The sequence below is a fragment of the Globicephala melas genome, chromosome 2 (assembly GCF_963455315.2).
Source record: "Globicephala melas chromosome 2, mGloMel1.2, whole genome shotgun sequence".
NCBI lineage: Eukaryota > Metazoa > Chordata > Mammalia > Artiodactyla > Delphinidae > Globicephala > Globicephala melas.
The window spans coordinates 56,519,969-56,547,537 of NC_083315.2; the positions used below are offsets into that span (position 1 = coordinate 56,519,969).

The 27,569-nt window shown below is 42.0% G+C and overlaps 1 protein-coding gene across 5 annotated transcripts in view; it reads left to right on the forward strand.

Annotated features, from left to right (window-relative positions):
- Window positions 1-27,569, forward strand: part of LOC115862920 (OTU domain-containing protein 7A) — a 398,816-nt gene that overhangs the window by 306,232 nt on the left and 65,015 nt on the right. The window lies entirely within an intron of this gene.

Below are 27,569 nucleotides of genomic sequence, written 5' to 3' on the forward strand. Positions count from 1 at the left end.
CCCAGGGACCCAGCTGCACTCCCTCGGAGCCCAGCGTAGGGTGGGTATCCAGAATGGTCCTCCAGCTCCCCAAGGCACGTGGGCAGCCCCACCTGTTTGAGGAGTCTGTGTAACGAGTAGTGAAGCTTCACCTCCCACAGAACCCACAGGAGAGGGAGTGCCATTCTCCTCGGGCCTTAAAACCCCGGAGGGCATGACATACTCCCACCCCATGACAGTCGGGGACAACAGGAGGGCCACATTTTCAGGACATAAAACCGCTGACCTCCTGAGAGAGGAAGGAAGATGAGACTGCAAGAAAGCATTTGTTTCTCAACCGGGTTATCCTGCTGCATTCACACGTAAGAAGACGCAGAGATCATGGGTCTCTCAGTTTGGAAAGTAGCCTCTGGCAGCCCTTTGGGACACCCCCACAGTGAGGATGAGATGGTGTGATGCTCCCGTGAGTTCGTGGATCCAAAGGCAGAGGCATGTCTGCATACAGCAGTTACTGCACACACGGGACACTGAGGTCTAGACGTCAGAAAGTGTGGGGACACCTCTGAGTTGTGGTGTTGAGTCTGTCTCCACGGGAGTAGAGTTGGATTGGAGCAAATCTGGCAGAGAAGCCCTAAGATGCGCAGGTTTTCACGTGAGTCAGCCCAGCCCCGCCTTATCCCAAATCAGCTGAGAGGCCCCCTGGAGCCTCACTTCCTTCCATCTTAAAGTCGTAGGCAGGACAGCTGCCAAGGCAGATTCAAAGGCAAGCTTGACCTGCGCTCCCACAGACACCCCATCCAGGTGCTGGGTGTCCCATCGCTGCGAACAACGCAGGTGAAATTGCTGCCCTCATGGAGGTGAAGTTCTAGTGGGGAAGAAAGGTGATAAGGTAGGCCCTCAATATGGCGTGAGGCCACGAGGTAGGGGCTCTGAAGTGGAGGGAGGGAGCACGAGGCAGGGCTCTTGAGGGCAGGGAGGAATGAGCCATGGACACCGTCAAAGCCTTGGCACATTTAAGTAAGGCGGGACACGGGAGCGGATGGAGTGAGGGCTGGAGGGGTTGGAAAGGAAGGTGAGAGAATGGTAGCAGGGGCCAGGGAACACTCCTGAGCCTTGGGGTTCACAGTAAGGAGGCTGTGCAGCCCCAGAAGGGCTTTGAGAAGGGGTGGTGACATGTTTGGATTCACACCGACACGTCCTGGCTGCCGTGTTGAGAGTGGACTCTGCAGAGGAAAAAGGAGCAGAAACAGCGAGGCGGGCAGCTGCTGCGTTAGCCCAGCGCCATGGGGGCAGCAGTGGAGGTGATAAGAAGCAGCTAGATGTGAAGGCAGGATCTGTTTTGAGGAAAGACCTGCGTGTCTCGCTGATGGATTGGATGGGGCAATGGCAGAAAGAGAGGAGTCGAGCGTGACCCTGAAAATGTTGCCTTTAGCACATGGGTAGATGGTGGTGCTGTGCAGAGATGCAGACCCTTGGAGGCGGGGGGGATGGAGAAGCAAAGTCTGAGATCCTGGTGAGACTTGGAAAATTGCTGTCCAGTTGAAAATGTGGGTGTGGAGCTCAGGAACAGTCTGGGCTAAGGATGCAAATATGGGAGTTAGTGTGGGATGAAATCTGCAGGAGGGATATGCCCATCGTAGGGGCCTCCCACAGCACCCCTGACACAGCCCTGTGCACTGTTGGGTACCAGGTGGATGAGGGAGTCTGGAGCATGGGCAGAAACATAAGGGAGACAGACCAGGAGCAAATCATCATAGTCCCATTGGAGGAAATCTCAGAAGCACGTGCACAGCACAGTGATGCCCAGAGAAGGGAGGTCAGTGGCCCTGGGTGTGTGGGGTGGCTGCAGAAGGGCAGGGATATTAAAGGGAATCACAGGGTCATATTTAGGGCAAAAATGTGCTCGTCTTTCTGCTAGAGAATTGTCCCATTGTTTTCTTTCATCTAAGTGTCTTCATGGGTGACAGGCAAAATGACATCTTTTCTTTTTTAGCATCTTCATTAGAGTATAATTGCTTTACAATGGTGCGTTAGTTTCTGCTGTACAGCAAAGTGAATCAGCTGTACGTTTACATATATTCCCATATCCCCTCCCTCTTGTGTCTCCCTCCCACCCTCCTTATCCCACCCCTCTAGGTGGACACAAAGCACCAAGCTGATCTCCCTGTGCTATGCGGCTGCTTCTCACTAGCTATCTATTTTACATTTGGTAGTGTATATATGTCCATGCCACTCTCTCACTTTGTCCCAGCTTACCCTTCCCCCTCCCCGTGTCCTCAAGTCCATTCTCTATGTCTGTGTCTTTATTCCTGTCCTGCCCCTAGGTTCTTCAGAACCTTTTTCTTTCTTTTTTTAGATTCCATATGTATGTGTTAGCATACGGTATTTGTTTTTCTCTTTCTGACTTCCTTCACTCTGTATGACAGACTCTAGGTCCATCCACCTTACTACAAATAACTCAATTTCATTTCTTTTTATGGCTGAGTAATATTCCATTGTATATATGTACCACATCTTCTTTATCCATTCATCTGTCAATGGACACTTAGGTTGCTTCCATGTCATGGCTATTGTAAATAGTGCTGCAATGAACATTGTGATACATATGACATCTTATTTTAAACTATGCAGTAACCACCCAAATTAAGTGGTCCTGTTATCATGTTACTTGGAAAAGGCAGAATAAGTGATTAATGGCCCCTCACCACTACGTAATACTACAGCCTTCCCTTAGTGATGTTCATCTGATTTTCGTCTCTGCAGGAGCTCAAGATTTCTTTCTTGTTTTTTAACATTCACAGTATTCATTCCCATGTTTTTTTTTTCTGTTCTTAAATGAAGTCATTGTGTGGGGAGATGTGAACTACCACCCTGTCCAAGCTTGGAGTAGGAACTTTGAACCATATTCTCAATCCCACTGCTCCTGCAAAAAATCCTTTATCTTGGGCATCCCGTTCTGGATCCAGCTGGAGATGTTAGAATAGCACTGGGCCATTTTTGGTTCTCCAGAGGCTGGAAGGTGCTGGCATTTACCATAGCTGGGTGATCTTCCATAGTAGCCACAGCTGACTAACAGCCCCAGGAATGCTCTCAACTGGGTAAGAGTCTTAACTTCCAGGACCAAACTTAAATCAAACCACTAAAATCTTGCCTTCCATCCCCTAGCCACATAACTAAGTCTTGTTGTGATTCAGTTATGTGAAAAGTGTGACTGAATATGTGGGCTGAATTGATATTTAGAAAATGATAAATTTCCCATAAGAAATGGGAATGAAAGGTAGCATGTCTAGGGAAGATGCCTTGTTGAAGATGGCATTAATTCTCAGATCACAAAAGGTTAATTCTAGGTGTAGGAGGTTCCTTCTAGATGAAGGATGACTTCTAGTGTGCAAGATTACTTCGAGATGAAACATGCGGTGCTGGTGAATTCACACCACCGTACTTCCCCTCCTGTGTCCAGAGTCCTGGGCACGGTGGGGAAACAGCCCCCCTGGAGGAGCAGGGTCTTATGGGAGCAGATTCTGTCTGGTTAAGCCTGGCTTCATGGGGTGCCCTATTTGACATATATGAGCAGTTAATTAGTGCTTAAGTTTTTGAAGATAATGAAGCGTCATCTGACACACATGCTGATTTCCAAGGCATCCTCTCCCTGACCTGGGAACACATTGGTGATCAACCCTGGGATATATTTTCTAGAAGGTGAGCGTGGTGGTGAAGAGGAGGGGCCTTAGAAGGAGAATTTGGGCAAGAACACTGTCTGAATTGTATCAAAGGGGCACCTTTTCAGGTGGCATTTCCACCCCAAAATGTATGTGCTTTCCCTGATTTCTCAGAAGCCCCAGGGAGAGCCTTGAATCATTGTGGGGAGACAGCGCTAGTTACATTAGTATCTCAGATCGTGAGGTGAACGGGAAGGAAAAGAAGAAATCTATGGTCTAGAGGATGAGAGTGAGATCAGATAAAGCGGCTTCTGTGAGTTAAGGGAGTGCGTTCCCTTCCCTCTGGGCAGGACAGCCCCATGCCTGGCCTCGTGTAATGGCGCTGTCTCCCTCAAGCTCAGGTCACACTTTCTCTCTGTCCTCCCACCAGCACACGGGAGGCCTGGGGGCCCCAGACCCCATCTCCCAGTGTGTATCAGCCACCCTGAGCCCAAGCCCGGCACAGAGATGCAGTTCTGCCAGAGGTAGACACACCTGCAGAGAGCCCGTGGAGTACATGATGCAGTACAGACATACAGCAACCTGGGGGCAAGGATTAAGCGTGCTTGGGGACACCACTGAAAAGAAGTACTCGTTCAAATCCCTGGAAGTGACTGGGGATGAGGTGGCCGGCAGTCCCTGCACCAAGGTCCCACATCTCCAGGACTGAGGGGCAGTGACAGAAAGTTGATGCTGCTAAGTATGCCCGGCATGTCGCTGGTGTGGGTCCCTAGAGGGAAGGTGCAAGTCTGGAGGGAGGAGAGATGGCTCAGAAGTGACAGGGGGAGCAGGGGCGCTCCTGGTCCCTGAGGGGTATGAGAGGTGAATCCATGTTGTTAAGTGTAATTATAGTTTATTTTTTCTCATAATTAATGTTGCAATGTACAGGCAGACCTCTGATTTTTTGGGTCTGGTTCCAGACCACCACAGTAAAGCAAATAATGCAACAAAGAAAGTCTCACAAATTTTTTGGTTTTCCAGTGTGTATAACAGTTATGTTTCTACTATATCGTGCAACAGCACATTTAATAAACCAATGCACATACCTTAATTAAAAAATACTTTATTGCTAAAGAAATGCTAACCATCATCTGAGTCTTCGTGAGTCATAGTAGTAACATCAAAGATCACTGATCACTGTAATAATATAATAATAATGAAAAAGTTTGATATATTGTGAGAATTACCAAAATGTGACCCAGAGACACAGTTAGAGAAAATGCTGCTGGAATATGATGCTGACAGACTTGCTTGATGCAGGTTGCCACAAACCTTCAGTTTGTAAAAAGCTCACTAAAGCCAAGTGCAATAGAACAAGATGTGCCTATGTGCACATACTACAAATTATTTATCCATCATATTATGATGGACATTTGGTGTCACGGTCAGTCTGGGCTGCCATAATAAAACACCACAGACTGGGTGGCTTAAACAACAGAAATATATTTTCTATCAGTCCTGGAGGCTGGAAGTCCCAGGTCAAGGTGCCAACTGATCCTGTTTCTGGTGAGGGCTTTCCTCCCAGCTTGTATACAAGCACCTTCTTGTCTTCATGTGGTCTTTCCTGTGAAAGACCCTCGGGGGAGAAAGGGAGGCAGAATGAGCTCTCTGGTGCCTCTTACAAGGACACTGATCCTGTTCAGATCAGGGCCCCACCCTTCTGACCTCATTTAACGTTAATTACTCCCTTAGAGGCCCCATCTCCAAATATAGCCACACCAGGGTTAGGGCTTCAACATACGAATATGGGGGGATGCATTCAGTCCGTAACAGTTGGGTTGTTTCCAATTTTTGATTATTGTAAAGAGGGTCATTATGGAATTCTTGTACATGTTTTCAATGAACACATGAATATCTTTCTGAAGATACATACCTAGGAGTGGTATTGTTATGGAGTCCAAGCTTGTACTGCTCTCAGCACAATAGGCCAGTAAATCGAAAGATGAATTGTTGGGGCAAGGGATAACAACTTTATTTGGAAAGCCAGCTGCAAGGGATAACAACTTTATTTGGAAAGCCAGCTAACCAAGAAGATGGTGGACTTGCGTCCCAAAAATCATCTTGCCTGAGTTAGAATTCAGGCTTCTTTTATACTAAAAGGGGAGGGAGTAAAGTCAAACACTTCCTGGTTCCCATCAGTCTCCGGAGGGGAGGTGTTAATTTCTTCCTCCAGCAGTTATTCACAGGTGGGACTGGTCAGGATGTTTCCTGTGAGCTAAACAGAGGTATTTTAGCTTAATGCTCATTACCTGGGAGGCAGGGTTCGCAGAGATGGGCCATTATGTATAATTTAAGCTTAGAGGAAACATCCCTTTAGTGATTCATTTGTAATAGAATACAAGTTTCTTCCCTATTACAATATTGCTGGATTATAGGATTTACATATATTCAGCTTTATAACAGTTTTTCAAATAGTTTTCTGAAGTGTGGATGTACCAATTCACTCTTCCACTGTTGAGGGTTCTGGATAGCCCACATTTTTTGTCTTTCCATTTCAGTCACTGTGTTGGAAGTGTGGTAGTCCCATAGTGGCTTTAATTTCTATTTTCTTATGGCTGATAAAGTTGAGTACCTTTTCATGTTACTGGCCATTTGAATATCCTCTTTTGTTGGGTGACTTTTCAGGATTTTGCCCATTTTTACCTTTGTCTTTTTGATTGATTTGTGGGAATTCCTTACACATTCTGAATGAGTCCTTTATCAGATGTGTATCACGGACTCCACCCACTCTATGGGCTGCCCTTTTACTCTCTGACTGATACACTTTAATGAACAGACGATCTTAATACTAAAGTAGTAAAATTTACCTTTTTTTTCTTTACTTTGAGAACTTTTATTTTGGTTTAAGAAATCTTTGCCTACCCCAGGTTTCTGAACATAAAAACTCCTGCCTTTCACATTTAAATCTACAACCCACCTAAAAATAAGTTTTATATATTGTGTGACATGTGGTGAAAGTCCGTTTTCCCATATGTTTACACACCTGCCCTGGTACCATTGTTGAAACAATTCTTTCTCTATTATGCTGCAAGGTAAACTTTGACAATAAAGCAGGTGATTGTATATGTGTGGTCTGACTCAGACTTTATTTTGTTCCACTGGTGTTTCTGTCCTTGGAACAAAATGACCACAGTTTAAGTCTTACCATGCAGTGTAAGTGCTCCAGCTTTGTTTTTCTTCTTATGATTTGTCTTTGCTATTCACAGCCTTTGCATTTCTATATAAATTAATGTATATGAACTCTATGTAGAATAACTATATATTTAATATGGAACCTATGTAAGTTAATTACATATAAATTAATCTATAGATCAGTTGAGAGAAAATTGATATCTCTGCAATGTTAAATCTCCTAGTCATGGTCATGGTATGTTCCTTAATTCTCTCATAAATATTTTTTAGTTTTCAAAGTGAAGGACTTGAATGTTATTCATTAGATTATCTCTATGCATTTTATGTATTTTTTTATTGTAAAACACATCTTTCAAATGCCAGCAACAGCTGAGATATAGAAATACAATTTCTTCTTATTTATTGATCTTGTATTCTGGAAACTTTCTAAATTTACTTATAAATTCTAGTAATTTGTAGAATCTTTTGGACTTTCTAGGTTCCTGACCTATAAACCGCAAAGAATGATAGTTTTATTTTTTCCTTTCCACTTGGTAGGGGGTGGTTCTTTTTGTCTTGTTGCATTAGGTAGACCCTCCAGGAAATTTTTGAATTGGAGAGTTAATACCAGATATCCTTGGCTAGTTTCCAGTCTCAGAGTGAAATTTGTACTAGTTCACCATTAAATATGATGTTAGCTGTAGCATTTTTGTAGATACTACATATCAGATTAAGGCAGTCACCTTCCATTCCTGGTTTGCTATGTTTTTATCATTCATAAATGATGTTGAAAGTTATCAAATGCTTTTTCTTCATCTATTGAAGTGATCATATGATTTTCCTCCTTTTTTTCAGTACACTGGTGGATTATATTGTTGATTTTCAAATGTTTACCCACTTGTACATTCCTGGAGTAAACCTCATTTAGTTATGATATCATGCCTTTTGTATATCATTAAATATGATTTGCTAGTGTTTTGATTAGAATTTTGACATCGATGTTCATGAGAAATATTGATCTTTCATCTCCTGTAATGTTCTCATTAGGTTTTATTTTTTCTTTTGCATTTCAGATAAACAACTAATACTTTATTCTAGTATAAGTTAACCTTTTTTAACATCTTTATTAGAGTATAATTGGTTTACAATGATGTGTTAGTTTCTGCTTTATAACAAAGTGAATCAGTTATACATATACGTATGTCCCCATGTATCTTTCCTCTTGCATCTCCCTCCTTCCCACCCTCCCTATCCCACCCCTCTAGGTGGTCACAAAGCACCGAGCTGATCTCCCTCTGCTATGTGGCTGTTTCCCACTAGCTATCTGTTTTATATTTGGTAGTGTATATATGTCCATGCCACTCTCTCACTTTGTCCCAGCTTACCCTTCCCCTTCCCCATATCCTCAAGACCATTCTCTAGTAGGTCTGCATCTTTATTCCTGTCTTGCCCTTAGGTTCTTCTGACCTTTTTTTTTTTTTTAGATTCCATATATATGTGTTAGCATAGGGTATTTGTTTTTCTCTTTCTCACTTACTTCACTCTGTATGACAGACTCCAGGTCCATCCACCTCACTACAAATAACTCAATTTCATTTCTTTTTATGACTGAATAATATTCCATTCTGTATATGTGCCACATCTTCTTTATCCATTCATCTGTCGATAGACACTTAGGTTGCTTCCATTTCCTGGCTATTGTAAATAGTGCTACAGTGAACATTGTGGTACATGACTCTTTTTGAATTATGGTTTTCTCAGGGTATATGCCCAGTACTGGGATTGCTGGGTCATATGGTACTTCTACTTTAGTTTTTTTAAGGAACCTCCATACTGTTCTCCATAGTGGCTGTATCAATTTACATTCGCACCAACAGTGCAAGAGGGTTCCCATTTCTCCACACCCATTCCAACGTTTATTGTTTGTAGATTTTTTGATGATGGCCATTCTGACCCGTGTGAGGTGATAACTCATTGCAGGTTTGATTTGCATTTCTCTAATGATTAGTAATGTTGAGTATCCTTCATGTATTTCTTGGCAATCTGTATACCTTCTTTGAAGAAATGTCTATTTAGGTCTTCTGCCCATTTTTGGATTGGGTTGTTTGTTTTTTTGATATTGAGCTGCATGAGCTGCTTGTAAATTTTGGAGATTAATCCTTTGTCAGTTGCTTCGTTTGCAAATATTTTCTCCCATTCTGAGAGTTCTCTTTTGTTTATAGTTTCCTTTGCTGTGCAAAAGCTTTTAAGTTTCATTAGATCCCATTTGTTTATTTTTCTTTGCATTTATATTTCTCAAGGACGTGGGTCAAAAAAGATCTTACTGTGATTTATGTCATAGAGGGTTCTGCCTATATTTTCCTCTAAAAGTTTTATAGTGTTTGGCCTTACATTTAGGTCTTTAATCCATTTTGAGTTTATTTTTGTCTATGGTGTTAGGGAGTGTTCTAATTTCATTCTTTTACTTATAGCTGTCCAGTTTTCTCAGCACCACCTATTAAAGAGGCTGTCTTTTCTCCATTGTATATTCTTGCCTCCTTTATCAAAAATAAGGTGACTATATGTGTGTGGATTTATCTCTGGGTTTTCTATCCTGTTCCATTGATCTATATTTCTGTTTTTGTGCCAGTACCAAACTGTCTTGATTACAGTAGCTTTGTAGAATAGTCTGAAGTCAGGGAGCCTGATTCCTCCAGCTCCGTTTTTCTTTCTCAACATGGCTTTGGCTATTTGGTGTCTTTTATGGTTCCATACAAATTGTGAAATTTTTTGTTCTACTTCTGTGAAAAATGCCATTGATAGTTCTATAGGGATTGCATTGAATCTATAGATTGCTTTCGGTAGTAGAGTCATTTTCACAGTGTTGATTCTTCCAATCCAAAAACATGGTATATCTCTCTATCTGTTTGTATCATCTTTAACTTCTTTCATAAGTATCTTATAGTTTTCTCCATATAGGTCTTTTTTCTCCTTAGGTAGGTTTATTCCTAGGTATTTTATTCATTTTGTTGCAGTGCTAAATGGGAGTGTTTCCTTAATTTCTCTTTCAGAGTTTTCATCATTAGTGTATAGGAATGCAAGGGATTTCTGTGCATTAATTTTGTATCCTGCTACTTTACCAAATTCATCAATTAACTCCAGTAGTTTTCTGGTAGCATCCTTAGGATTCTCTATGTATAGTATCATGTCATCTGCAAACAGTGACAGCTTTACTTCTTCTTTTCTGCTTTGGATTCCTTTTATTTCTTTTTCTTCTCTGATGGCTGTGGCTAAAACTTCCAAAACTTTGTTGAATAATAGTTTTGAGAGTGGGCAGCCTTGTCTTGTTCCTAATCTTAGAGGAAATGTTTTCTGTTTTTCACCATTGAGAACGATGTTAGCTGTGGGTTTGTCATATATGACCTTTATTATGTTGAGGTAAGTTCTCTCTATGCCTGCTTTCTGGAGGGTTTTTATCATAAATGGGTGTTGAATTTTGTCGAAAGTTTTTTCTACATCTGTTGAGATAATCATATGGTTTTTTTCCTTCAATTTGTTAATATGGTGTATCACATTGACTGATTTGCATATATTGAAGAATCCTTGCATTCCTGGGTTAAACCCCACTTGATCATGGTGTATGATTCTTTTAATGTGCTGTTGGATTCTGTTTGCTAGTATTTTGTTGAGGATTTTTGCATCTATGTTCATCAGTGATATTGGCCTGTAGTTTTCTTTCTTTGTGACACCTTTGTCTGGTTTCAGTATCAGGGTTATGGTGGCCTCATAGAATGAGTTTGGGAGTGTTCCTCCCCCTGCTATATTTTGGAAGACTTTGAGAAGGTTTGGTGTTAGCTCTTCTCTAAATGTTTGATAGAATTTGCCTGTGAAGCCATCTGGTCCTGGGCTTTTGTTTGTTGGAAAATTTTTCATCACAGTCTCAATTTCAGTGCTTGTGATTGGTCTGTTTATATTTTCTATTTCTTCCTGGTTCTGTCTCAGAAGGTTGTGCTTTCCTAAGAATTTGTCCATTTCTTCCAGGTTGTCCATTTTATTGGCATATAGTTGCTTGTAGTAATCTCTCATGATCCTTTGTATTTCTGCAGTGTCAGTTGCAACTTCTCCTTTTTCCTTTCTAGTTGTATTGATTTGAGCCTTCTCCCTTTTTCTCTTGATGAGTCTGGCTAATGGTTTATCAATTTTGTTTATCTTTTCAAAGAACCAGCTTTTAGTTTTATTGATCTTTGCTATTGTTTCCTTCAATTCTTTTTCATTTATTTCTGATCTGATCTTTATGATTTCTTTCCTTTTGCTACCTTTAGGGGGTTTTTTGTTCTTCTTTCTCTAATAGCTTTAGGTGTAAGGTTAAGTTGTTTATTTGAGATGTTTCTTGTTTCTTTAGGTATAATTGTATTGCTATAAACTTCCCTCTTAGAACTGCTTTTGCTGCATCCCATAGGTTTTGGGTCATCATGTTTTCATTGTCATTTGTTTCTAGGTATTTTTTGATTTCCTCTTTGATTTCTTCAGTGATCTCTTGGTTATTTAATAGTGTATTGTTTAGCCTCCCTGTGTTTGTATTTTTTACAGATTTTTTCCTGTAGTTGATATCTAGTCTCATAGCATTGTGGTCGGAAAAGATACTTGATATGATTTCAATTTTCTTAAATTTACTGGGGCTTGTTTTGTGACCCAAGATATGATCTGTCCTGGAGAATGTTCTATGAGCAGTTGAGAAGAAAGTGTATTCTGTTGTTTTTGTATGGAATGTCCAATAAATATCAATTAAATCCATCTTGTTTAATGTATCATTGAAAGCTTGTGTTTCCTTATTTATTGTCATTTTGGATGATCTGTCCATTGGTGAAAATGGGGTGTTAAAGTCCCCTACTATGATTGTGTTGCTGTTGATTTCCCCTTTTATTGCTGTTAGCATTTGCCTTATGTATTGAGGTGCTCCTGTGCTGGGTGCATAAATAGTTACAATTGTTATGTCTTCTTCTTGGATTGATCCCTTGATCATTATGTAGTGTCGTTCTTTGTCTCTTGTAATAGTCTTTATTTTAAAGTCCATTTTGCATGATATGAGAATTGCTACTCCAGCTCTCTTTTGATTTCCATTTGAATGGAATATCTTTTTCCGTCCCCTCACTTTCTGTCTGTATATGTCCCTAGGTCTGAAATGGGTCTCTTGTAGACAGCATATATACAGGTCTTGTTTTTGCATCCATTCAGCCACTCTACTATGACTTTTGGTTGGAGGATTTAATCCATTTACATTTAAGGTCGTTATCGATATGTATGTTCCTATTACCATTTTCTTAATTGTTTTGGGTTTGTTATTGTAGGTCTTTTCCTTCTCTTGTATTTCCTGCCTAGAGAAGTTCCTTTAGCATTTGTTGTAAAGCTGGTGTGGTGGTGCTGAATTCTCTTAGCTTTTGCTTGTCTGTAAAGCTTTTAATTTCTCCATCGAATCTGAATGAGATCCTTCCTCAGTAGAGTAATCTTGGTTGTAGGTTTTTCCCTTTCATCACTTTAAATATGTCCTGCCACTCCCTTCTGACTTGTGGAGTTTCTGCTGAAAGATCAGCTGTTAACCTTATGGGGATTCCCTTGTGTGTATTTGTTGTTTTTCCCTTGCTGCTTTTAATATGTTTTCTTTTTATTTAATTTTTGATAGTTTGATTAATATATGTCTTGGCGTGTTTCTCCTTGGATTTATCCTGTATGGGACTCTCTGCACTTCCTGGACTTCATTGACTGTTTCCTTTCCCATATTAAGGAAGTTTTCAACTATAATCGCTTCAAATATTTTCTCAGTCCCTTTCTTTCCTGTTTGTCTTCTGGGACCCCTATAATTCAAATGTTGGTGCGTTTAATGTTGTCCCAGAGGTCTCTGAGACTGTCCTCAATTCTTTTCATTCTTTTTTCTTTCTTCTGCTCTGTGGTAGTTATTTCCACTATTTTATCTTCCAGGTCATTTATCTGTTCTTCTGCCTCAGTTTTTCTGCTATTGATTCCTTCTAGAGTATTTTTAATTTCATTTATTGTGGTGTTCATCATTGTTTGTTTTCTCTTTAGTTCTTCTAGGTCCTTGTCAAATGTTTCTTGTATTTTCTCTATTCTATTTCCAAGATTTTGGGTCATCTTTACTATCATTATTCTGAATTCTTTTTCAGGTAGACTGCCTATTTCCTCTTCATTTGTTTGGTCTGGTGGGTTTTTGCCTTTCTCCTTCATCTGCTGTGTGTTTCTCTGTCTTCTCATTTTGCTTAACTTACTTTGTTTGAGGTCTCCTTTTCACAGGCTGCAAGTTCGTAGTTCCCATTGTTTTTGGTGTCTCCACCCAGTGGCTAAGGTCGGTTCACTGCGTTGTGTGGGATTCCTTGTGGAGGGGACTGGTGCCTGTGTTCTGGTGGATGAGGCTGGATCTTGTCTTTCTGGTGGGCAGGACCACGTCTGGTGGTGTATTTTGGGGTGTCTGTGACCTTATTATGATTTTAGGCATCCTCTCTGCTATTGGGAGGGTTTGTGTTCCTGTCTTGATAGTTGTTTGACATAGTGTGTCTAGCACTCTAGCTTGCTTATTGTTGAGTGGAGCTGCATCTTAGCGTTGAGATGGAGATCTCTGGGAGTGCTTTAGCCATTTGATATTACGTGGAGCCAGGGGGTCTCTGTTGGACCAGTGTCCTGAACTTGGCTCTCCCACCTCAGAGGCATAGGCCTGAAACCTGGCTGGAGCACGAAGACCCTGTTAGCCACATGGCTCAGGAGAAAAGGGAGAAGAAAAGAAAAGAAAGTTATTAAAATAAAAAATTAAAAAATTATTAAAAATATAATAATTAAAAAGTAATTAAAAAGAGAAAGAAAGAAGAGAGCAACCAAACCAAAGAACAAATCCACCAATGATAACAAGTGCTAAAAACTATGCTAGAAACAAAACAAAAACACGGACAGACAGAACCCTAGGACAAATGGTAAAAGCAAAGCTATATAGACAGACTCACAGAAAGAAGCATACACATACACACTCAGAAAAAGGAAATATATATATATATATATATTTAAAAAAAGAAGAGAGCAACCAAATCAATAAACAAATCTACCAATGATAATAAACTCTAAGTACTAAACTAAGATAAACATAAAACCAGAAACAAATTATTTTCAGAAAGCAAACCCCAAGTCTACAGTTGCTCCCAACGTCCACCACCTCAATTTCGGGATGATTCATTGTCTATTCACGTATTCCACAGATGCTGCATACATCAAGTTGATTGTGGAGGTTTAATCTGCTGCTCCTGTGGGATCCTCCTCTTTGTTCACACAGCTCCCAGGATTCAACTTTGGATATAGCCCTGTCTCTGCATGTAGGTCGCCTGAGGGCGTCTGTTCTTTGCTCAGAAAGGACAGGGTTAAAGTAGCAGCTGATTAGGGGGCTCTGGCTCACCTGGCCGGGTTGGGGAGGGAGGGGTACGGAATGTGGAGCAAGCCTGCGGCGGCAGAGACCAGCATGACATTGCACCAGCCTGAGGCGTGCCGTGTGTTCTCCTGGGGAAGTTGTCCCTGGATCACGGGACCCTGGCAGTGGTGGGCTCCCAGGAGGGGAGGTGTGGATAGTGACCTGTGCTTGCACACAGGCTTCTTGGTGGCTGCAGCAGCAGCTTTAGTGTCTCATGCCCCTCCTGATGTCCACGCTGATAGCCACGGCTCATGCCTGTCTCTGGAGCTTTTTTAGGCAGTGCTCTGAATCCCCTCTCCTCGCGCACCCCGAAACAATGGACTCTTGCCTCTTAGTCAGTTCCAGACTTTTTCCCAGACTCCCTCCTGGCCAGCTGTGGCACACTAGCCCCCTTCAGGCTGTGTTCAAGCAGCCAACCCCAGTCCTCTCCCTGGGATCTGACCTCCAAAGCCTGAGCCTCAGCTCCCAACCCCCATCCACCCCGGTGGGTGAGCAGAGAAGCCTCTCAGGTTGGTGAGTGCTGGTCGGCACCGATCCTCTGTGTGGGAATCTCTCCGCTTTTCCCTCTGCACCCCTGTTGCTGCGCTCTTCTCTGTGGCTCCGAAGCTTCCCCCTGCCACCCCCCGTCTACCCCAGTGAAGGGGCTTCCTAGTGAGTGGAAACTTTTCCTCCTTCACAGCTCCCTCCCAGAGGTGCAGGTCCCGTCCCTATTCTTTTGTCTCTGTTTTTTTCTTTTTTCTTTTGCCCTACCCAGGTACGTGGGGAGTTTCTTGCCTTTTGGGAAGTCTGAGATCTTCTGCCAGCATTCAGTAGGTGTTCTGTAGGAATTGTTCCACATGTAGATGTATTTCTGATGTATTTGTGGGGAGGAAGGTGATCTCCACTTCTTACTCCTCCACCATCTTGAAGGTCTTTCTCTACTTTTTTTTTTTTTTTTTTTTTGCGGTATGCAGGCCTCTCACTGTTGTGGCCTCTCCCGTTGCGGAGCACAGGCTCCGGACGTGCAGGCTCAGCGGCCATGGCTCACGGGCCTAGCCGCTCCGCGGCATGTGGGATCTTCCCAGACTGGGGCACGAACCCGTGTCCCCTGCATCGGCAGGCAGACTCGCAACCACTGCGCCACCAGGGAAGCCCTCTCTCTACATTTTTAATGTTTCTTTTCTAACTTCCTGAGATGAATGCTTAATTCATTAATTCTTAGCCCCTCTTCTTTTCTCTTATAAGCATTGAAAGTTATTAATTCTCTCTGATTATTCTAGCTACATCCCACAAGTTTTGAAATGTAATGTTTTCACTATTATACAGCCCCCCAAATTTTTCTGATTTTCACTTTGATTTATTCTTTGACCCATGAATTATTGGAACTGTTTCTCAATTTCTAAATATATGGAAAATCTTTGAAATATTCCTAGTTACTGTTATTATTGACTTCTAGCTTATTTGCTCTGTGGTCAGAGCACATGGTCTATATGTGTACATACTTTTGCTTTATAGCCCAAAATATGGTTCATTTTTTAATTTTCCATGTGTGTTTGAAAAGAATATAGTCTTCTGTTGGGACTGCATTGTCCCAACATATGTTTTGCATATGTCCATTTTGTCATTAATTGTGTTTTTCAAATTTATATATCTATTTTTTATACTTGTTCTTTTAATTACTGCGAGAGATGCGTTAAAATCTCCCATTGTGAATGTAAACTTGTCTGTATCTTCTTTTATTTTTATAGATACTTAATCATATCTAAATCTGAAGATATGTTATTAGATACAGCAACTAAATTTACATATTTATGAATTGAGTTGCTTAACATTGTGAAGTGCCTATTTAACTCTAGTCATGCTTTTTACCTTTGATATTAATACAGTTATCCTAGCTTTCTTTATGTTAAAATTTGCACCATTTGTCATACTTTAACCTTTAGCACTTTGGATGCCTATGTTTTACATGTGTCTTTTGTAAACAGCATGTGGTTGCTTTATTCTTAAAATCAGTTTGACAACTTTTATCTTTTAGTGAATGCAGTAATTTTTAGTGTAACCACTATTTATCCCTGTTCTATGTGGGTTTTTTTCTCCCTTTACAAGCCCTCTTTTAAATCTTCTGATTATTTTTTAATCATTTTATTCTTTTCCTCTACTAGTTTTGAAGGTATACACTCTCTATCTGTTATTGAGAGGTTGCCTTAAAAAATCTAACATGCATATGAATCACATCTCAGGTTAATCAACATCTTAACCTATGCCCAGATAATACCGGGACCTTACACTGGATTCATTTTATTCACCACCCCTCCTGATTTATAAGTTAGTGTCATTTATCAATACTTTAGTTCTGTGTTTTTAATCTCATCAGACATTATTATTATTGTTTTATGCAGTCAGTGTTCATTTAGCGTTACCCATATATTTACCATTTCTGTTTCTCTTCATTTCTTCTTACATATCAGATCCTCCTTCTATTTGAAGTTCATCCTTTAGAATTTTCTTGGATGACTGTCTTCTGTGTTACTCTCTCAGTTTTTATTAGTTTTAAAATGTGTTTGTTTTACCCCCATTTTTGAAAAACATTTTTCTTAGAAATAGTATCCTAGGTTGCCAGTTATTTTCATTCAGCACATTGAAGATATTATTCTATTGACTTCTGTTTTCCATTGTTTCTTTTGAGACACTAGCTGTCAGTCTGCCACTCCTTTGAGAATAATCTTTTTAAACTCTGCTCTAAGATCTTTTCTTTGTCTTTAATATTCTACAGTTTCACAAGGATTTGCTAAGGAACATATTATTTTTGTTTGTTTTACTTGAAATGTCTTAGCCTTATTAAATCTGTGAATTTATTTCTATATATTTCTTTTGGAAAATCCTCAGTCAGGATCTCTTCACTATTGCCTTGCCTCATTTTTTTCCAAATTTCAGTTAGGTAGTGTTAGAACTTTTCAGTCTGTTCTTCTTGTCTCATAACCTCTTTTTTGTATTCTCTCTCTCTCTCTTTTTTCCCCTCTTAATTGCATTCTGGGTAATGTCTTCTGACTTATCTTCAAGTATATTAAGTTTTTTCTTCAGTGATGTCTAATCTGTTATTAAACTGATTCTGAGTTTTTTATCTTAATGGTCATCTTCCATTTTTAACTTCTATTTTTGTTTTCCAAACCTACCTCCTATTCTTTGGTCGTGTTCTGTTTCATTCTTTTATATCTTTAACATATTAAATATACTTGTTTATAGTCTCTAGCTGACAATTCTTAACCTCAAGTTCATAGATATCTATGAATAGCTGATATTGTGTCTGTGGCTCTTACATAGCTTGTTTCCTGTTAGGTTTGTAATTTGGGGTTGTGAGCAGGACATTCATCTGTGGGAATCTTGTATGGCCTGTGTTGAGAGTGTACTCAGTGACGTTGAGCAATATATTTGTTTGATCGTTTTTGCCAGACTCCCAAGGGAAATTACCATCCTATAATCAACTTTTATGGTAATTTCTTGGCTTAGAAATTAGGGGTTTCAAGGGGTTCCAAGCCACAAATCAATTTTAGCTCAAATCAGAGCCAAGTCAATAATTACAACATTTCTGGGAGAAGTTGTTTTGGGCTTTCTTTTTTTTTCTCCTGTGCTAATCCCAGTCTAGAAGAGACAAATGTACTTCTCAGCTTCCTTTGCCAGTAGGAAAATTACTTCTAATCCTTGGACTCAAGGAATAGTGTTTGAGGGTCCTAACTTTATGTCTGGGGGAGTAGGGAAGGGGTCCTCAATCCCAATTCCCCACATCACAGGCCTCAAGGCCTTTTTTCTGGTTCTTGTGTAGTGATTAAATGGGCAAAATGTCTCCACCCACAGGTAGTTGCAGGTTAAGAGCATATTTCTAATTTCCATTCCATATTTATCTTTTGGTGATTAGGGATTTACCAAACTTTATTTCAATCTTAGATATACGTTTCAAAGGATTGTTGATGCAGAGGACTTTTATTTTCTCTGATCCTTTTTTCTCTTTAAACCTGTGTCCTCCCCTTTGTCTCAGAGATGGGAGCTTCTCTCTTCTAACGTTCGACGACAAAGCCTTCTTCTCCCACTGTCTTTGCTGTTCTACACACATGCACACAATTTAAAATAATTTATTATTTTAAATTACTTTTTGTTAAGCCTTACAGAGAAATTGAGAATAATTAAATAGAGAATAACAAAAGTAAATATCATGGGAGGTTGTAGGGATGTAAGAAATAGTTCAGAGTGTTTAAAGTCATTTTCTTTGGTCCCTTGGACTTGGTACCTATAAGGCTAGCTGAGCTCCTATTCCTCCCTTATATTCCTAACAGGATTCCTTTCCCCTTACACCTACTCAACTTTTTTCTTTAAAGTCTCTTTCTCCAAATACCACAACCTAAACAATGAAGGTAGGCAAAAAAATTGTCATGCTATTTGCAGGCACCTACTTGATTCAAGAGTGTAATTTGCATTTCCAATGACCTCTAGACAGTGCTTCTCAAGCCATGTGTACCGAAGGGCCACTTTTTTTAAAATTCCCAATGTGCTATGAACTGATACTTCTATAAAATTCAATAAAAGTACTGCAGCGAAATAAAATTAAAAAACAAACAGGCAGTAATTTTAAATGGCCAATGGTACTGTCGCCTGGGTGAAGTTTGATGGTGCAAGGAGGGTGATGAGGCAGGGTCACTCTTGGGTTGGAGGAGGGAAGAATTAACCAAAAGTGAACAAAGTTGTGAGTCAGTCAGAAAATGAACAAGGTTCACCTATGTTCACACCCAAAGTAGTGGTGGACTGTCTTCTCTTTCTGGCACTCACCTCTCAGAATCAGATGGCCATACACCATTATGTGAAGCTTTGGATGAAGCAATGAGGTGAAACAAGGAAACAAGCAAAACCTCTAAAAAAAAAATACTGCAGCAAAGCCCAGTAGAAGCTCCTAGATGGCTCCTCACCTCCTTGTGCACCAGTGGACCTTACTGAGCAGTACCAGGCAGTCTGCACAAAAAGAGCTTCCTTTTCTTAGATGTTTCCTCTGTGAATGTGAAAGCAACCCTACTTACCCCCAAAAGGACCTTAGTATGTGAAGGTACTTTTTAAGCCAAAGGGTATTGGTTCATTCAGTCATTTACCATTGGTTTATTTGTAAATACACTCCTTGATTTAACCAAGGGTTTTGAACCTGTTTTAACAAAAACACATATACGATGCTTTCTATACGTCAAGCCCTGTTTTAAGTGATTTCCAAATGTTAAATAATATATTATTCATAAAAACTCTATTAGGTCAATACTGTTACTGTCCCCATTTTTCAGAAGAGGGGACCAAGACACAGAGAGGTTAGTAACTTGCCCAAGGTCACACCACTAAGAAACAGTGGAACTGAGATTTGAACTCATGGAGTCTACCCCCAGAGTTCCTGCACTTGACCACTCTGACAGCTGCCTCTCCAAGCCCTTCACTATCTTAGACCCTTTGGTCTCAGTTCTTCAAATACAGATTTTCCAAAGCCCACTTTATGGGTGAATAATTCATTCCAGCATCATCGTCAACTTTGGCCATTATTGCATAAAGCTCTGAATCAAGGATGAGCAGGTCTTCTGTCTCCTTTGTGGGAAGAGTGATGATTGATTAGCATGTCTGCCTTGAAAAGGATGGTGATTTATGAATGTTGTCTGCATGGGTGTGAAAGGGCATGGACATGATATGTGTCAGAGGAATCACCTGTAAGCTTCAGGGCTCTGTGCCTCTGAAAAAGTAAAACATTATAACCAAACTGTTAAAATTCCAGCTCATCTATTGAAGAGGAGAAAATTTCAGTCCAACAAGTATCAGTTAGGTTCAGTCCAACAAGCATCAGTTAGGTTCCCTCCAAATATGTTTAACTGAATTCAACCAATCCTTTAAAACTTAAGACAAGTGAGTCAATTCCTTTACAAGTGAGGAATTGTCTTTGGCACCAGAATAGAATGTCTCCACTCATACATGTAAAACTGCGGGACAGACTCACATGGCATTCATTTTCAAATCTACGGAAAGTTGGAAGATTAGTATCTATAAATCTTGCACCAAGAATCACCAATTTTCAGTTTTGTCACATTTGCTTTATTTCTCTCTCTCTCTCTCTCTCTATATATATATATATATAAATATAAATATATATATATATAAACATACACATATATATATAAAAAACTTATAAATAAGTATATAAAACTTTTCCTGAGCCATTTGACTCTGTATTGCAAACATGTATCTTCTGAAAATTCTCCTATAAAACCAGAACACTATCACTCCTAAGAAAAATAGCATTCACTTAATATGCTATGTAATACAGAGCTCATATTCATATTTTCCCAATTAGCCCCCAAATCTCATTTCTAATTTGTTTTTCATTCAAGACACAAAGTTTCTACGTTGCATTTGATTATGGCTCTTTAGTCTCTCTACAAGAATGTCCCATATCTTTTCTTTTCTTTTGTTTTTTGTGATAATAATTTTTTGAGTCCCAGCCAATTATTCCATATTCCATTCCTCTATAAGCTTGCTCTGCCTGGACACTGGTGAGCCCAGAGAGTGGGGGTGGGAGGGAGACAGAGACCACAGGGGAAGAAACATGGGAGAGAAAAAGATAACATGGTTTTGATGTAGAAACTAGAGGCAGAGCCTGTGCACAGCACACATTTTTCAACATTTAATGGCATATTAATGTTGCTTATGATATGACTTAAAAGACATTATCTTCGTGTTATATAATGAAAAAGTTACCAAATTCATGTGGTGGTCCCTCTGGGGAGGGAGGAATGAGAATGAAAATTGGGGAGGCACATAAAGGGAACTTAAACTTGATCTTTAGTGTTGTTTTCTTTTATTCAATACATTGAAAGGCATGAGCTGAAGCAGATTATGACAGAGAGTTGGCATTTGCTTGGTCCTGAGGGATGGGAGTATTGCTCTCAGCCCTTTTTAAAACTTTCAAAGAAAAAATAGAATGAGAGAAACCAGCAAGAGAGCAAGAGCATACCGGAAAGGGGGACTGGGTGCCCCTGGTCTCTCCACAGAAACCTGGTAGAATGGTCTGCGACTTCATATACACACACACACACACACACACACACACACACACACACACACACACACACACACACACACACACACACACATTTTGGCCCCGCTGCACGGCATGCGGAATCTTACTTCACTTGAGCTGCAGCTCTGCTAGTTGGTGAAGAATCTGTTTTTTGAAATGATAGCGGCTCAGAGAAGTTAAAACTGCTTGCCCCAAACTCAACCATGTCCGACTGAATTAGACCAGCTTTGTTCATGATCTGATTTTGCCCTGGGTGAGGGGGCTCCTTTAAGAGTCAGTGCACCCTGGGCAGGTTTATTTCTCTCCCTGAGTCTGTTTCCTTGTCTGTAAAATGGGAACATGCACCCCACACAGAGCTGGTGGGTGTACCGTGGGTCCTGCTGTGAGCAGGAGAGACCCTAACACAGCCTGCAGGAGTTCCACCTTTCCATCCCACATTTTTATACCCCACACACAGTAAGTCTGGGGGCAGGGCTGGCAGCTCCGCAGTGTCCTGGGTGAGGGGGAGTGGGGAACCCAGGCACACCCACCTTTCTGCTCCTCCCTCCTGTCCTCGGCTGGCAGGTCAGTGCTGCCTCCACTCGGGTATAGTGTGGCTGTAGATGCACCCAGTGACACATCCTCACCCAGCATCATCCAGGGCCTCAAGGGAGAGGCCCCATGTTCCCTTTTGAAGGGTGACCAACAATTTCCCAGTAGCTGCCCAGCACATTACCTGTTACATCTCATGGGCCAAGTGGCAGCCTGTGGCCACACCAACGCCCATCCCTGCCAAGGGGCATGGAGCTGCAGAGATTGTCTTGAACACATCAAACTTGGCTCTCCACAGGGCCAGGCAGGGAACCTCCTCTCACCTGAGAAACACCAGACAGATCAGGGGTTTGTGAGTAAGAATGGGAGGTCAGTCATAAATGCAGACCACAGGCCTCTTAGCATGTTCCCTCCCGCTCCCCCCATTTGCATGACAGGCCCCCAACCCCACCCCGTCCGCTGCACCTACTGTCTCTTGCGAGTGGCCACCGCCAACTCAGATCCCATTCAGAGGATGGATGGGGTCCAGCCACTTTCATATTTGATGTGTCGGGCTCTTAGGTGTGACAGCCACTCTGTTGAGTTTCATACCTTATAAGCAAGAATCTTGTCATTTTCTTTCACTTTGTGGCAACCCAGTTTTCATTTCTCCCAGCCTGGTTGTTTATAAAAGGGCTCTGTAAAAGTAAGGTGAGACAGGTTGCTAATTCGCAGTCTGGAAAAACAAAATTACTAAGTGCAGACATGTTGTTTCTAATTACGTCTCCAACCAGCCATCCGGGGCACTGTCACGTGAGGCCCTTGATTGCATTTCTCATTTAGCCTTAATAAGATGACTTGCGCATGGCGAGAATTTACCAATTTGTTAGCATAAGCATCAGTGTCTTCATGTAATAGATGCTGGTCTATTTAATTTTGTAATGTTAATACGTTCTCATTCAGAAATAAGGGTACCATTATTTTATATTAATAAACTCACTTATCATTAAAATGCAATTTCTGAATCTTAGTCAAAAAAGCACTGTAGAGCTGATAAGTACCCCATTTAAATGAAACCCTGTCAAGATTTATTATATTAAACTTGGTTAATGTGGTAATCTATTAGGCTCTGACTCTCTCTCTGACTCTGAACTAAATGTACTTTTGAGGGCCTTAATTATCTAGTATTACTTGCAATTCTTATCCTTCATGTTTCCTTATTTATTTACTGAAACAATAACACCCTTTATTAAAATGTATTCTTAATAATGACAGATGGTTTATTAAATAATGCGATGCCCCTCCAACTGTTCCAATCCTCTTAGTATTATTCTTTCCTAAAAAAAAAAAAAGTTTTAATTAAGTACTTGCACAACTTGTTGGAAATAGGTATCGTAAACATTTTCACGGGCTTCCCTGGTGGCGCAGCGGTTGAGAGTCCGCCTGCCGATGCAGGGGACATGGGTTTGTGCCCCGGTCCGGGAGGATTCCACATGCCGCAGAGCGGCTGGGCCCGTGAGCCATGGCCGCTGAGTCTGCGCCTCTGGAGCCTGTGCTCCGCAATGGGAGAGGCCACAACAGTGAGAGGCCCGCGTACTGCAAAAAACAACAACAACAAAAAAAACATTCTCACTTGATTGAAATTTCACAAAGAGTTGAAGGCCCTAAGAGGTGACCATTAGATTTCATTCCCAAATATGTCACTAGTAATTTCACATAACATTAGAAATATAAGATAAAACCATTCATAAACTGGAAACAATTTTACAAGCAATTTTAATATAACCCAGAAATGGTCAGGATGGAATTAAATTTGCCGGCCAGCTCTGTGTAAGCCCCTAACTGTTCATCCTGATCATTACTAGGGAAGAGCTGAATGAGGTTGATCCCTTTCTAGGGCAGACATACAGTGAACAAACTGCCATACTAAGGCACCATTATGGATGGGATGTTTGTGTCTCCCCCAAATCCACATGTTGAAGCCCTAACACCCCACTCCATGTGATGTTATTTATAGATGGGGCCTTGGAGAGGTAATTAAGTTTAGATGATGGCAGGAGGGTGGGGCCCCATGATGGAATTAGTGTCCTTCTAAGAAGAGAAAGAGAAACCAGAGTTTGCTCTCTTCCTGCCATATGAGGACACAGTGAGAAGGCGGCTGTCTGCAAACCAGAAAGAGAGCCCTTGCCAGCACCTTGCTCTTGGACTTCCAGCCTCCAGAACTGTGATCAATATATTTCCACTGTTTAGTCCTCCCAGTCTATGGTATTTTGTTATAGCAGCATGAGCTGACTAAAACAGGTACACACCCAGAAGAAGAGAGAGGGAGAGCCAGAAATCATTTGAGTCTCTTTTTTAGAGGGCAACCCAATATTCAGCTGAACCGGATGCCTGGGGGTGGTAGGGAATGTGGAAAGCTCATTGCATATCTCGACTATCAGCCCATCACTGAGTGCCCTTTTTATTTATTATTATTATTATTTTTTGCTTAATATATCTTGAAGATTTTTTATTGTCAGCACATGGAAACCCATCTCATTCTTTTTTTTTTTAACATCTTTATTGGAGTATAATTGCTTTACACTGGTGTGTTAGTTTCTGTTTTATAACAAAGTGAGTCAGTTATACATATACATATGTTCCCATATCTCTTCCCTCTTGCATCTCCCTCCCTCCCACCCTCCCTATCCCACCCCTCTAGGCAGTCACAAAACACCAAGTTGATCTCCCTGTGCTATGCAGCTGCTTCCCACTAACTATCTAATTTACGTTTGGTAGTGTATATATGTCCATGCCACTCTCTCACTTTGTCACAGCTTATCCTTCTCCCTCCCCATAACCTCAAGTCCATTCTCTAGTAGGTGTGTGTCTTTATTCCCGTCTTACCCCTAGGCTCTTCATGACATTTTTTTTTCCTTAGATTCCATATATATGTGTTAGCATACAGTATTTGTCTTTCTCTTTCTGACTTACCTCGCTCTGTATGACAGACTCTAGGTCCATCCACCTCACTACAAATAACTCAATTTCGTTTCTTTTTATGGCTGAGTAATATTCCATTGTATATATGTGCCACATCTTCTTTATCCATTCATCCGATGATGGACACATAGGTTGCTTCCATGTCCTGGCTATTGTAAATGGAGCTTCAATGAACATTGTGGTACATGACTCTTTTTGAATTATGGTTTTCTCAGGGTGTATGCCCAGTAGTGGGATTGCTGGGTTATATGGTAGTTCTATTTGTAGTTTTTTAAGGAACCTCCATACTGTTCTCCATAGTGGCTGTACCAATTCACATTCCCACCAGCAGTGCAAGAGTGTTCCCTTTTCTCATTGTCAGACTGAACATGGTCTGGAAAGCCAAAAGCATATCATGGATTAGTTTCAAGGGTCACAATGGTGTGGCCTGAGTTAACTCTGTTAAAAGTGTCAACAGCGGTGAGGCGAAGCTGACAGTCAGCCCGCCAGGAACAGGCAGGGGCAGGGCATCCTCCTCCACCACAAGACAAACGGGTTGACTCTTGGCAGGAGTCCCAGGTGTGGCGTGCAGTGGCAGCCTCTGCATCAGACCTAGGAGTCCTTCCTTCATTGGCCCTGTGTGGTGGCAGTCACCATGTGCAGTGCAGCAAGGGGTCCAGGCAGCAGTGGTGGTGGTCTGAGAGGTGCAGCCTCAACAAGCAGCTTGATTCCAGTTAGTCTCATCAGAGGACAGGCCCTCACCATGCCCGTGGACAAGACTGACCCAGATAGTTTGATCAGCATGTGTGATTTCTCATCACATTTCCTGGCTCCAAAAAAGTGTGTCTTTAATCTACCAGTCTGTAGTTTTCCAAGTAACAGACCAAACCAGTAGGCCAAACAGCCCAAGGGTCAGTAAAGACATAGCAAACTTCCTCCAGGGAGTGCTGGCCAGAGCTATGAGAACAGCCTTGAGCCCTGCCCACTGGACAGAATGACCAAGTCCACTTTGGTATCTGCAGAGCTGGCACTGGGGCCACACAGCCACCATGGTCCAGCCACCACTACCAGGCTCAGCTTAGCTGATGCATCAGTGCACAGCCTAGGCATTCAGGGGCTTCCTTGCGTCCAGGGCCCTGCTGAGCCAGCAGCTCTGCTTCAGGCTCAGGGTGGGGGATAGTTTCTTCCAGAGGGGCAGCTGCTACTTTTTCATGTAAAACCCAGAGGCTGCTGTGACCAGGCCTGCTGTGTGATTGAATACACTATTTGCATCTGACGAGTGATGCTCACCGGGCACTTCTCACCTTGTTTTGCACTGAAGCTGAGTTGACCACCACAAAATGGGAATATCAGGCCAGGGTCACCGGGCCTCCACGGGGGAGATGTCCAGTTTTGGCTGGAGTCCAGTAGCAGGTTAATTGCAGCTTTCCCAAAGGGATGAACATGGTAGCCATGTCAGGGATGTGACAAGTCTGAAACCCCAAGGGGCACTTCTGGGTGGATGCCGCCTCCCCTTGCCAGAGGTTCTGGTCAGCGAGAGCACTGGCCACAGACACTTGGCACTCAAAGGGCCCCCAAAAGTAGCAAATATGCCAAGAGTTTGCTGGACCACTTTCAACATAGCCTGATAGGCTGGCTCCACTCACAGGAGGCTGATTTGCAAGTTGGAGGTCAAAAAAGACCAACTAGAATGCCCAGCTGAGGCACATTGCATCTTCATCCCAGAGCCTAAGGAGGAGCCTTCTTTTGGCAGTGGGGTGTGGGGGCTGAAGATACAGCAGTTTTCCTTGACTGCCAGAGGGATTGAGCATTGTGAATCCCCAACAGCATCCCAAGGAACTTGACTTGGCAAGGAGGCCCCTGAATTTTTTGGGGACTTATCAGCAACCCAGCTGGCTGAGGTGTGATATCACACAGTCCAGGCCCCGAGGCTGAGCTTCTGACGTGCAGGCCAGCAGTCACCATCTACAAGGTGAAAGCTCGGACACAGTGGGTAGAGCCCTTACATGCAACCCTGACCCATCCATGAGGAGTAAATGGCAGGAGCATTTTCCCCATTGGCCCTTCTCTACCTTTGGCTCTTCTGATCAGGAGAATCCCCTCTGGCACTTATGGGATGGGATGTCCATGCATGTGGACTTAATCCCTGTGGTACATTCAAGTGTAGAAGCAGCAACAAGATTGCCCTGGATTAGACCCAAGGGCGCTACCGCTCACAGGATCCCGCGAGCTTCTGTTCCCCACTATGAGCATACCCAACCCCCATCAGCTGAACTCAGATGCCCCTTCCCCCTGTGACTGTGTGGGATGGTGACTTTGGCACCTTTCTCCAACATAGCCATAAAAGTTTGAGCTCCTCTCCTCCATGAGGTGTCCCAGCTCACTTGGACAGGTACATGTGACCTCTGGTCCTCCTCTGGGGCAGGGAGACCTGGGCCCCATCCCTACGACCTTTCATAAAAGCAGCTGATGCCAGGGTAGAGAAGTAGGGAGGGGCCAGGAGGTACAGAGGGAGAGAGCCAGGTGCAGTTACTTTCACATCTGAGCACTTTTGCAGTTCAGCCAAATGAACTTCCCATGGTCTGGTCCACCAGAAGCCCTGTATCAACTTTGGGGGCTCCTTGGAGTCACACAGGAAGGGAGTGAGCATCGGCCCCCATTCAGCGCTACCTCTCACTGCTTCACCTCTAAACAGTTGTTGATAGGACTGTTAGGCCCTTAGTCACTGGCCCTTTGCCTATCACCTGGGTAAGAGAGTTCCCTACAGGATCCTAGGGCATCTTTTCCCATCTCCTAACCT